The sequence below is a fragment of the Corvus hawaiiensis genome, chromosome 7 (assembly GCF_020740725.1).
Source record: "Corvus hawaiiensis isolate bCorHaw1 chromosome 7, bCorHaw1.pri.cur, whole genome shotgun sequence".
NCBI classification, from domain to species: Eukaryota; Metazoa; Chordata; class Aves; order Passeriformes; family Corvidae; genus Corvus; species Corvus hawaiiensis.
The window spans coordinates 12,786,867-12,799,814 of NC_063219.1; the positions used below are offsets into that span (position 1 = coordinate 12,786,867).

Here is a 12,948-nt window from a genome sequence, read left to right on the forward strand (position 1 = left end):
CAAGCCTGGACATACCAAGCTACATTGTTTAAAATAAACCAGCATTTACTGAAGGTCTGAATAGTTTTGAAGACATGACTCCAAGTGCAGACACAATTCTCAACCTGTAGCCTCACCGCAACACTATGTCATTCATGCCCAGCTTTCTGCAGCAGGTAGACAAGTCCATTTGACAGATCCTCAACAAAGCCACCGTGCCCGAATAGAGTAGAAAGTGCCCAGTGAGGTTTCCTGGGGCACCACTGTCGCAGCGAACCTTGCACCGTGCTGCTGCGGCGGTTCCCTGCCAGCCCCACTCCCTGCCAGGAGGAAACGCTGCCAGCTCTGCCTGGTTGGGTTGGATACGTTCTTACTATAAATTGCACCTTGAATGATTTTCAGTGCGGCAGTTTTGGAATCCTTGGTTGAAAACAGTAAGGCCCGAGTGTTGTCTCCAAACTGTGTTTGAGGGTGAAAGAAGTTTGTTTCCTGGCTGAGGGGAGGGAGTCAAGTAGAGGTGTGCTATGACCAAGAATGTGCCATTTGTGCTAGCTGGAAAAGAGGTATGCAACCATTTTGAGAGGGAACAGTATGATTTTCCAGTACTTGTGGCACACATTGCTAACAAAAATGAGAACTGTTATGTGTTTGGGTTAAGGGCAATGCTTATGACAGTGTAAGACACCAATACTGATAGTAAATCCAGTTTATAGTTGTTATGGAATTTTTGGGGGGTTTTTGGTTTTGGGGTTTTTTTTGTTTGGTTTGTTTGTTTGGGTATTTTGTTCCAAGCGTATGGTTATACCTCTGCATTCTAGTGTTTAAATTTAAGTGGATAGTTATTTATGGCTTCTTAAGCTTTGCATTAACAATCCTGACTGTATTTTATTTGGAACTTTTAGGTGGTATTTTAAAGCACTGATTACTGAAAAACTTGTGGTGAATTTTTATATTCTCATTGTTTGCCATGAGTATTCATTGAGATTTACAGCATCACAGAATGGGTAAGGTTGGAAGGAATCACAGTGAGTCATCTGGGCCAACCCCTCCTCAAGAAAGGTTATCCCAGAGCATAAGGCACAGCATTGTGTTCAGATGGTTATTGAACATGTCTAGAGAGGGAAGCTCCACAACCTCTGGGCAATTCGTTCCCATGCGTGGTCACCGCACAGTAAAGCTCTTCCCCATGTTCAGGCAGAACTTCTTATGCATCAGTTTCTGCTCCGTGCCTCTTTTCCTATTGCTCAGCACCACCGAGAAGAGCCTGATCCATTCTCTTAACACCCCCCTCTAGATATTTATACACATTAATGAGGTCCCCTCTCGGTCATCTCTTCTCGAGGTTGAAATGTATCTCCTGGCCGTGACTGATGTTGCCTGTTTACTTTCACTTACAGAGAAGTTCCGGAATAGTTCCTTACATGAGGCCCAACGCTCTCCTTGCGCGTCGTGGGTGGTTCATTTGTGCGTGGCAAGCGGGGTACACGTAAATCATGTGCCCGCGGCTGTAGCCAACCCCTGCGGCCGCTCTCCATCCCTCACAACTCCCCCGGCCCGGCCCGCAGAGAGCCCAGGACCCGCGCAGCGCTGCGGGAGCGGCGCCTCCGGCGGCCTCGCCCTGGGCCCGTCCCGCCGCTCCCGCCCGGCGGCGCCCCCGGCCCCGAGCCCAGCCCGGGGCGGGCCGGGGGCGGTGCTGGCGCGCGGGGCGGGGCGCGAGGCGTGTCCGCGGGAGGGCGGCGGTGCCACGGCCACCACCGGCCCCAGCCCCTGCTCGGCCTCCGCCGCGGCCGCACCAGGTAAGGCGTCCTCGTCGCGTCCCTTCAGCGGCACCTGCGCGGGTCGGTGGGGGGCCCGCCGGGAGTTTCGTGCCCAGGGGTGCCGGGGAGGGAGGGGTGCGGCTGCCGCGGTGCCCCACCCTCTGCTCTGTCGCCTCGGGTCCCGGCGCCGAGCCCCGGTTGCGGGCGGGCCCCTCCTGGCGGCACGGGGACCGCAGCCGGGCCGGCCCCGTTCCCTGGACCCCGCCTGGCGTGCGCTGGGACCGGCTCCGCCAGCGCCCGGGAGCTGCTCGCCGCCGCTCGCCCTCGGCCGCCGCTCCGCCACCTCCCGGCGCCGCCGGAGCCGAAGCGGGGCTGGGCTGGGCTGGGCTGGGCTGGGCTGGGCTGTTCAAGGCTATTCGGTAACAGCCTCGGCCATAAATGATTAACTGCGCGCCCGGGGAGCCGGGTGTCGCCGAGCGCAGCCGCCCGTGCCCGGCGCGCTGAGCCAGCGGAGCGTTCCGTCCCGAACCGCCGCCGGGGGCTCTGGCACGGCTGTAAACGCTGCTGCCAGCGCTGCCACACCGCAAGGTAGGCACGGAGCTTGCTGTGCCTCAGCTGCTGTTTCGGCATAAATCCACCCATTTGACGCTCTTTTTTATATGTGCCAAGGCAAAAGACCGCTACGATGATAGGGGGTTTTTTGTTACTGATTTTGTGTTTGGTTTAGGGTTTGTTGGGTTTTTCAAATCTTTCTTGTCTTTTTTTACTGTGCACAAAAAAAAAAAATTAGTAGGTATGGAATTCGTTGATAAGCAGCGGCAGCTGGCAGTACTCTTTTTATTCTCTATCAGAATGCAATGTCTCCTTTGTTGAGCTGTAAGTTAATAGTGTAAGCTCCTTCCCCACCCTCAGCCTCATCGTGTGGAGATGTGAATCACTTGTACTACCAGATTTGTTTTCTTTAGGAGAACTAAGAGGCACCACAGAAAATCCATCTGTTTCATTCCAGGTCACATTCCACTGGATTGATTTGGTTGATTTCAGCTTGAAAATGTGCTTCAAGGCAGCTAATGATATTCTGTGGGAATTTTTTTTTCGTTAACCTTTAAATTTGAATTACCAGTGTATGCAAGAGGCATTTTTCTTCTGTTTCTTTGAGCTCTTGATGCAATTATAAAATGTTTTCCAAAACATATTGATTCAAGAAGGTAAACTAAAAACTTTCTACACAGAAAGTAGAATGTCAGGTTAACAGGAGTGTATTTGCACGGTCCATGAAAGAAATCCTAGATGGCAACCTGTTGAATGCTGCTAACCAGAGTCTTCAAGCTGCTGTGAGCAGGACACTGTGCCCTTGCCACAATTGTTTCTGTGAATGCAGTCAAACCGTGCAAATGCAGAATGATTTCCAGGTCAGAACAGGTTGATGAATTTAGTGAGCCGCCATCACAAACTGCTGAAGCTGAACACTGCTGCAAGGCTGTGAGTGTTCTCCCACTAATTGTGCTAGGGGAGTGGAAGGTGTTTGGCCCTTTGAGAACAGCAGGATCTGTTAAATGTAATGAGACGCTAATCAAGATAAGGCTTGTACTGTGTCAGGTGCTGTATAACTGTGTAAGGAGGTAAGGTCACCACTCCGGGAAATTTACGGCATAAAAAAGTGTTATGATTAAGATGAATTAAACTAAGTACCCTTCAAAATGTCCTCAGGGTTATCCTTAAGTCCACAGTCCTTATGCCCAGGCAGTCTCCTGAGAAGAAACATGCTTGAGAATTATTGTTTTGTCTGACATACAGTAATGAGCCTAAAAATTGAACACAAGCATCTTTCAGTGTTGAGAGAGATTTGGTTCTGAATATGGATTGCTTATTCTTATCTAGTCCTTCTTGCTCAAAGAAACGGAAATGAGGCTATGTCAGGACACCTTCCTGCTGTTTCCTGAATTTTAAGGAAATGCTTGTCTGGAGCTGAAATTGATTCAAGCCTGTTTTTAAGAGAAAGTACAGAGTTTCCAGTGGCCTACAATGTGTTTTATATTTTCTTCAAGTTGTTCTCCAGCAATCATGGAGGTACCAAACCTGTGCCTGTCAGCAGTTGTAGACAACCTGTATTTGGTATTAATTCCCTCAAACTATTATATTTGTGTACGTTTTCACCCACACACATGGCCTCTGTTGTCATTCTAGGGGGCTGTGTTTCCTGGTGTACTTTCAGAGGCCATGTCTTGGAGGTATTTAGACACTGTTAGCAATGTTAGTCATGCAGAATACAAAAAACTCCACCTCAGTCATGTTCTCAAAACAATCTGCTGTGGTGCTTTACAAATCTAAAGGAAAGGTCAAACTCCACTTTTCACTGTGCACTGGAGGATAAAAGTAAAGCTGTGTAATGACTTGGAGCAGAAGACCCAAGGGCAGTGAGACTTTGCACAAAGATCTAGGGAAGAAAAATAACAGTTAACTGCTAATTGTACTTGATTTGTAGCTAATATCAAGGATTTTATTGTCCACATTACTCTTGAGAAATATGACTCCTGTCTGGTGGTACTGTCTCCTCTTTGTTGTTTTGCACTGTTCCAATGCTTCAGTTTCTCTATTCCCCCTGCCTTCCTTCCTCAGATGCTTCACCAGCTTTCTCACAGTTTTCTTCTTTTAATATAAAAACAACAGTAATGAAATACCTTTATTTTAGACTAGGCACCTTCTCCTGTTAAAAGTTGTTTGACAGCAGTGCTCCATATCATTATTAAATCAAAAAGATTTGGTCCTGAACTTCACTGAGATTAGCAGGGGGCTTCACATGTCACACCTCTATGCCCTGTGGTTTCTGAGCACCTTGAACTTCAAGATGTGCAGCATTGTTTTGCCTCTACTTTGCATTGGCAAGAGTCTCTTTACAGTCCTCCGAACTGTAAGCTCTTGGTTTGGAGAGCATGAGATGATGGGGTGTGTGGAGTTACCCTGAAGGTGTGTTTGTCATGACAGGGCTTTTACTTCCAATGTATATGTGGACGTGGTATGGTGGCTGCTTCCTACAGCAAAACTTTTGGCCCTTGTGCAGTCTTGTAACATGCCAAGGACCAGCTCCTTGCCTGATGTAATTTGATAAGGTGGTCAGAAGAGCTAAATGTAACTGGCACCCTGACCAATGGTGTGTGCAAAATACATTGTTTGGCTTCAGTGCCGTTGTGGGAGCACAAGGAATATAAATTTTGGGATGTGGCAAGGAGCTGGGGAGTGAAAACCGACACTTTTTGACTGTTCAGTTTCCTGGTATGTGGGTGGAACATACAGGTGAAGAGAGCAAGTCTGTCAGCCGTAACTCTTGTTTCTGGATGGAAGTGTAGTAATTCCCTAGTTCTGCATATGGGTTAGAAGAAATCTATTTTAGGTTATTAGCTTCCACTGTCATTCCTGCTGAAAGTTTGTCCATGTGAGGGTTTAGAAATTTCATAATGAAATCATGTGTGCAAGTCCTGTTTTGAGTGTGTGTGCGCCTTCGCGTGTAAAATCTAAGAACTGAAGTGTCATTGGGGTAGGGGGAGAAATAAAACATTTTTTTCTTCTGGGAAGTTGTCAGCGATGTAACTGACATTGTTTTGGTGAGGGACTTCAGAAACAGACTTCAAAATGAAAGTCTAATGCTGGTTTCTCAATATAAAAGAGGTCTTTTTCTTGAATTGGCCATCTTATACTTTATGGGTGATGCCAAATTTGCTCAATTACTAAAGTGATTATTAAGCAACAGTGACAATGGTTTCACTTATTATCCCAGTACAATTACACTTTTACTAGATGTTGTACCAGAAAAAGCTCCTGATGATTTTCTGTTTATACAATAGTGCTACAGACCCTAATTAGGGTTTGGGAATAAAGTCAAAACTCTGCAAGTGTTTTAAGCTTCTCTTGTAAAACAACAATAATCTAGAATGCCAGCCCATCTTTTTGTAATACAAAAGAGACTAAAAATATGCTCTGCATGTACATAGTAGGAAAGGATTGGGGCATAACATTTTCAAAGCTTGTTCTTTTCTTGGTTTGCTTTTAACTGAAGCTCTGCAGTTTCTTCAAAAGCCGTGAGTTACAAATGAATCTGCAATACTTTGTGACTCCTTGTCCTTTCCTTCAGACAAAAGGCCCTTTCAAACCATTGTAGAACAGTCACGGATTTTCATGTGGTCATTCAAGAAAAGGATAGCAATTGGCCTTCATAATAGGCCTTTCAGTACTCTCTCGAGTGGTTTGCTGGCTGAAAAAAATGCCTATGGCAGTGTACTGTGTCTGGTGTTTAAATTACTGATGAATCTAATCTCCCAAGTGTTGGAAAGGTAAGAGTTCAAATGGCAAAGGAGCCTCACCTGTTTGTGAATACCAGTGTGCTGCTAGTCAGAGTTGGGGACAGATCTGACCTGTGTGATTTTCTTTGACTGAAGGTCTCTTCTATTTCTCTTTTTTTTTTTTTTTTTTTTTTTCTTAAAGTGGTAACTTAAGCCGGGTGTTATCATGAACTGTCTTTCTAAGAGGGTTGGTGCTGTTTTATATCCTGGGTGGAGTTGAGCAATGTTACCTGTTTGTGCCGTGCATAGCCAAGTCAACTGTATGATTTCTTGGAAGGTGACTATCCTTGAAGGTTGTGGGTGTGTTTTGAGTTGGCATTCAAGAAGCTGCTGCCACTGTTGTGTTGACAGCTCAGTCTCATGGAGTTGTCTTTCTGTGCTGGTAAAGCCAACCTGCCTGGCAGCATTTCAAAATAAACACCTTGTGTTTGGTGTAGGTAGACTGGTATTTGTTGGCCCAACCTTGTGTAAAACCCATGCAAGAATTTATGGTGCTTGACTGAGTCTTACCTGGAACACCACCAAAAGATATTGTTGGTGCTATGAGACATTTCCAAATGAGAGTAGCTCTCATCTCAAAATTAGCCAATTAGGATCCTGGCTATTTTGTTAGAGATGTGTGCGGTACTTGCCCTGAAGGTTCAGCCTTGGAGTGTCTGCCTGAATGCTGTCTGTGGCACCTGGCTTTCATTGCTGCAGAGGAGTGGTTCACAGTGGCAAATTAGGACTTGAGGCTTTCTTGCTGGGTTAGATACAACTACCAAGAAAGAGTATTTGGGCTCTGGACAACTCGAAGCTCATGCACATACTCAAATGGTTGTTTCAGACTAAATTACTTAGTAATACATAAAACCAGCTTTCAGTATGTACTGTCCTACACACATCCAGTTTGTGGCTTCCTCTTCTGCACTACACTTAAGCTATTCACTTTTAGTATCTAAATTACACTGCTGTGTACGGTTCTCTGTGTAAAATTAAATGCAGTAAAACCATTGCACATGCAGTTTGGGCGTGGTGGTACTTCTCAGTTGGAATGTATTCAGAAGCTGTGGTTTATGCTAGCAGTACAAGTCCCAAAATGTCATCACTATGGGACTTCTCCTTTCTGTGTTCTGAAGGAATAACTATCTTAGCAGTGATACTAGCCTGTGCAGTATTTGATTTAGTGATCTTTAGGACAAGGTCTGAATGAAATGTTGCCTTTTCTGTGTTTCTGTTTTCCGTTAATAACTTAGTTTTGGCTAGAAATTGTTTTGAATTGGCTGGTTTGTTAAGGTGCTGTCATGAAGTTGTGCTTTCGTGTTAGAATTGGAGCTTGTGGTCCTTGCACTGGGTACGTCGGAGTGAGGGATGGTGTGGAGATAGAGCTGTGCAGCTCTAAGGTGCAGAGAAGCTTCATCATGTGTTCCCACAGGAACTGAGGTCTCCTATGTACTGCATGCACTTTGTTACTAGGATGAAAGAAGGAAACCTACTTCTCATTATAATCCTTGAGGGTTTGTTCCTCTACAATAACCTCTGAAGTGTGAGGCAAATACAGATGAACTAGAGCAGCTGCTGTGTAAGAAGAGTGCCTGTAGGGTTGTGGTAGGGAAGAGAGCAGAAGGTGGTGGTTGGAGGAAGCCCAGGTGGGGAGGAAGGTTGGGCTTTTTGATACAAGATGATTCAAATTGTGTGCTACTGGGTCTGCATCACAGCATGGCTGGTAGCCTCACAAATTTTTCTTGTTGTGAATGACACAAGCCCTTCGTATGTCTGAAACAGGTGCAGTCTACATTCTCTGTAGCTGAGTTTCTGGGGAAGAGGTATTTAAAACTAAGGTCCTGTCAGACCTCTACATGTATTGGCAGTTTTGCAGCACCTTGATGTGAGTAGGAGTTTGGTTCTATGTCCGTAGCCAAGAATATGACATGAGAGACAGCTGTGGAGCAGGCTACAGCAGTGTGCTGCCTTTCATTCCACTTAGTGCTCAGTCCTGAAACTTCTGGCTGTTCTGTGTGAGGCTTCAGAGTCCCAGGGTGTTTCAGGATGAAGGGTACTCTATAATGGGAAGTGTTGTACTTTATTTTGTAGTGAAGAGAGTAAGGCTAGAAACTAAGGAAGTTCTGAACAAGGAAAGCTGTGTGGATGTGGATATCATCCCTGGAGGTGTTCAAGGCCAGTTTGGATGAGGCTCTGGGCTACCTGATCTAGTGATTTGATGTTCCTACCCATGGCTTGGGAGTTGGAACTAAGTGATCTTTAAGGACCCGTTCAACCCAAACCATTCTGTGATTCCATGATTTGGCAGTCTGGGAAGTCACTCTGCTGTTTCATAATCTGGCAACAGATGGTCATGTGTGTAAACTCATCCATTGCACTGCCATGAGTACAATGAGGATTGCAATGAAGAGATGACTGAAAGGGGACCTCGTAAATGTGTATAAATACCTAAAGTGAAAGTCCCAAGAGGATGGATCAGGCTCTTCTTGGTGGTACCAAGGAATAGGACAGGAGGCAATGGGCAGAAGCTGATGCACAGGAAGTTCCACCTGAACATGAGGAAGAATTTCTTTACTGGGCCGTGACTGAGCACTGGAACTGATTGCCCAGAGAGGGTGCAGAGTCTCTTTCACTGGAGATATTCAAGAACCGTCCAGACCTAATCCTGTGCAGTGTGCTCTGCGATGGCCCTGCTTGAGCAGGGAGGTTGGAGCAGGTGACCGACCCACAGTGGTCCCTTGCAACCTAACCCATTCTGTGATCTCTTGACAGAGAACAATGGGTTTCCGTTTTCTTTGCTTCTGGGATGAGGTTGCTGTATTGGCATTTTAACACCTGATTTCCTTCTCTGAAGTTAACCTGTATGCAACCATGATTATTTTATGCGTTACCCTACAGATGAGGAAGGGGTAGAAATTTTTAATTGGTGTTCCAGTGTTGGATTTCCAGAGACATTGAGCGCAGGAAGTTATAATTGCCATTGTGTACAGTCAGGTCCACTAAACATCAGCCTGTAAGTGAATGATGGTGCCTTCCAAAGCATTTTAGTGAGAATTGCTAAAAAGCAAAACATGATTTATTAAGCTGTAACAAGGGACTTTTTAAATGAAAGAGGGATCATCTTGTAGTTGCAAGGTCTATTAAATTGCAAAAAGGTTAGTCATTAGCATTGTTGCATCATATTAAAAGAATACAGCAATGTAAACTCAGTCATTAATTAAACTGAATAGCACATTTTTAAATTATTGTTCACTATTTTAAGTGAATAATGTCTTCTTCCATCTAGAGAGCTGCTTAGCCTGCTATAAGAAACTTCTGTGAATTAAAAAAGAAAAACCTCAGGATTGCTGTTACTGATGACAAAAACCAGACATTTTGTACCATGGTATGGTGCTTATTCTGGACTGAACTCAACCTTCCAGGCTCTGCATCCTCACTGAGCTGGCTGTGAAGTCAGAGTCCAGCTCTGCAGAAGTGGTTTGATAGAGGGAAATGGTCAAACATGTGATAGCAAGAGCTGTTTCTATGCAGTGCCAAAGACCTGGGCAAGGACAACTCATTTTGAAATGTGAGTCTGTAAGGTTGGAGTGTGGTGAGGGTGCTTCCCCACGTGTATGGGAGCGATGCTCCTGCAGAGCCGCATTCCTTCTCCAGGCCTCTGGCCGACATGGGGAACCGCTGGAGCTGCCGCCAGCTGGCAGCTGGGGTGCTTCGCAAGGGCTGTTGCTGAGTGTGCTGGTTTTGTTGGATTTTGTCTTTAAACAAATTTGGTACCAGACTCCATAAAAGGCTTTGCCTTTTGCTCATTTAGGATTTTTTCTGGAAGGGACCTCAGGGACTCTTAGACACTACATTTTTGGACATTTTTGGTGTCCAGTACTGATCACAGAGCTTTGGGAAGGAATCTGTTGTTAATTGAAATGGAAAATACAGCAGATGGGCTCCTTAAGAGACAGGCCATAAATTGTTAACTGTCTGTGTTAATACAAAGGTAGGAAGGTATCTGTTCATGGGTTACAGTTTAACACCCCCTACCTCCAAAACACAACCAGCAACACAACCACAGAAAGTTCCACCATAATATAAGGAAGAACTTCTTTACTGTGGAAGTGACTGTGCACTGGAACAGGTTTCCCAGAGAGAAAAGATATTCAGTATACCTGGAGATATTCAGGAACTGTCTGGATGCAATCCTGTGGAATGTGCTCCGGGATGACCCTGCCTGAGCAGGGAGGTTGGTCCAGATGACCCATGGTCATCCCATCCAACCTTACCTAGTCTGTGACTCTGTGAAAAGATATAATCATATCACTCTTTATTTTGTAATTTGATAATTCTGCTTTTAATAGTCAGCTTTTACAGTGTGCTATATTCCTGAACATATACCAGGAGTTGCTTGTCTGGCCTCTCAAGTTCATTGACTTTGGTAATTCACTAGAAGAAATGTGCTTATGTGCTAAGGTGGCTGAGATAATTTTAAGATTTAATATATTGGTGATCAAGGTGAACATGAGGTGGTCAGGCAGTGTGTGTTTCTGAAATCTGCAGCTATGCATGTTGAGGGATTTGCTTACATGTGAAAGCTTTGGTTGTTCATACTGGGGACAGGAGTTATCGGTGATGTTAAGCAGAGCCTACACCGTGCAGGTCCATCTGTGAAAGCCAGGAGACCTTGGAAACAAGAAAGATAGGTTGTAGCTACTGTGTGCCACTCCCCTCTTCTACTGAAGCAGCAAATATCTTAGGAAATAAAATGGAAAAATAAATAATATCAATGCACTATAACTTTGCAAAGCTAAAACAAACAGAAGTCTGATAATTCTCAAAGCAGAGGTTGGGCTAGAGATGGTAGCTTGGCCACGTGGCATGCATTTAATGTTTTCCATGCAACATTGTCATTAAATGGGATGTTACTTTTTTTAGTGTACCATAAAATATTCAGACTATGTCTTGTGGGTGAGTGGTTATTACTGGAATAAACTTTACTCTTGGTACCTCAAAGGCACTTAGAGCAGAGGTGCCAAGTCATAGATCAGTTGCTGAGGCTCAATGTCAGCAGTAAATGCATGTTTGTTCCTAGGAAAGTAAATGCAGACATGAATTCAGAATAAACGATCCATATAGAAGATGCTATACCAACAAACTGAGGCAAACTCCAATTTGCTTTAACATGGGGTATATCTGAGTTCCCTGAAGGCGTTCCAGATTTGCACCAGCACCTATTTGCTTTTATCCAAACTTACTAGCAGAATAGAAAACCACACTGTATTTTTGCTTTATTTTACCCAGATTCCTTCATAACTAAAAGACTGACACAAGCATTTCAGCTGAAGCCCAGGCCAAAGTCATTTAAATCACCAGTGAAACAGTCTCAGTTCCAAGGTGAGAAGTTTGCTTACAAACTTTGGGTGTTATTTTGTTACTTGTATGTCATTCCCATGAAAAGACTGCTTTGACAAACAAATTGCTGTTTCATGGAACCTTCTGTCTCAGGACTGTGAGAGCTCTGTGTTTTCCTTTGTGATGTGAAATACCACATGGGAATGAGATCTCATTTACACTCATGGCTGAGTCTGACCAAGATGCCCTGGGTAATTTTGCTCCTCCTTCCTAGTAAAGCTTCAAAAGAGGTTAGAGTTGTATTTACATTTGTAAATTGATTTCATCTTCATTTTTGTTCCTTATGATCCCACTCTTAGAATCTGAATGCACAAGAAAAGAGTATTTCTCCATTTTAGGCGGAGAGAAATAAGGATTGGAATTTTATACGAGAAGGGATATGTCTAATCTCTGTGCTGTCCAAATATGCTTCATGGTTGTGTTCAGCTCTTGTAGGAAGAAGTGTGAAACTGCCTAGGTGATAGCAGTCTGGGAGTTGTTAATCCTCCTCCTGTCCACACACCAGGGCAGCTGCAATGGAGTGAAGTGGAATTGGCCTTGAGGATCCCATTGCTGCTGCCATACTGGGCCCTGGCATAGTGCTTTCTTTCTGGGCAGGATGCAGTCCAGTAGTACTTGCTCCAGTGGGTGATGCAGAGTGTACATCCCTCTGCTGGGCTACTTCCTGGTAAAGATTCCCAGGAGGTACTCTGTTTTTTGAATATTCAGACCCACTTACGCTGTTACAGAGGCAGACTCAACACTTGATGTTGTGTTGACAAACAGTTCTACTTTTCACAGTCATCGTGTGATGTTTTTTCAGGAGCCCAGCAATGGTGGCAGTAGACCAAGTCCCCTGAAGCCCCCTTATGTCTGTGTCCCAACAGAGCTTTTAGGGGAGATCTTTGGTCTCTATTTGGGGCTTTTTGGTGATTTTAATTCTTATTTATTGTAGTCTTTGATATTGGTTACTGCACAATAAAACCCAATATAAATCATACAGTATGAGGAAAAGCTGGAAACCTGTTCCGCAGGGTTGAGCTTTTTAATGCTGTAGCTGGGCTGTCCTGCTTTTGGTACTGATCTCACTGTCTTACCTGTGAGACTAAGGTGCTGTCTGCTGAATGGCAGCATAAACTCAGTATCCACAGCCTTAATGGATCCACCACATGTTGGTTGTGTTCAGTAGTCATCCTTTGTCTCCTAAAATAACCCCTCATTCAGTTTAAAGCATATGCACTCAGACATATTTTCTCTGCTTCTGCTTATTTGGGTAAGCAAATGATTTTAACTTTTTAAAAAAGCATCATTTGTGTACTTTTCTTTCTCAGAATATGATTATGTCTTGAAATGTTTGTACAAATATATATATATATTGACTTTGCTATTAAGAAAATACCTACTTTAGTTTTGGAGCAGTTAAAAAAATTATTTTATAAAATGCTGAATAAAAACCATTTGACAGAGGGAGGGCACAACTGATTTTGCTTAAGTGTGCAAAGTAAGAAGTACCG

General features: G+C 44.4%; 1 protein-coding gene across 5 annotated transcripts in view; it reads left to right on the forward strand.

The window, feature by feature from the left end:
- The first annotated feature begins 1,687 nt into the window (after positions 1 to 1,687).
- SPATS2L (spermatogenesis associated serine rich 2 like) overlaps positions 1,688 to 12,948 on the forward strand; it is an 86,899-nt gene continuing 75,638 nt past the window's right edge. For 2 of the 5 annotated variants that reach the window (XM_048309585.1, XM_048309582.1), the window contains exons 1-2: positions 1,699 to 1,775; positions 11,345 to 11,437. The gene's annotated coding sequence lies outside the window, so the exon portion shown is untranslated. Of the gene's footprint in view, positions 1,776 to 2,182; positions 2,325 to 11,344; positions 11,438 to 12,948 lie in introns of those variants that run through there. The other 3 variants (XM_048309583.1, XM_048309586.1, XM_048309584.1) reach the window with 3 other exon arrangements.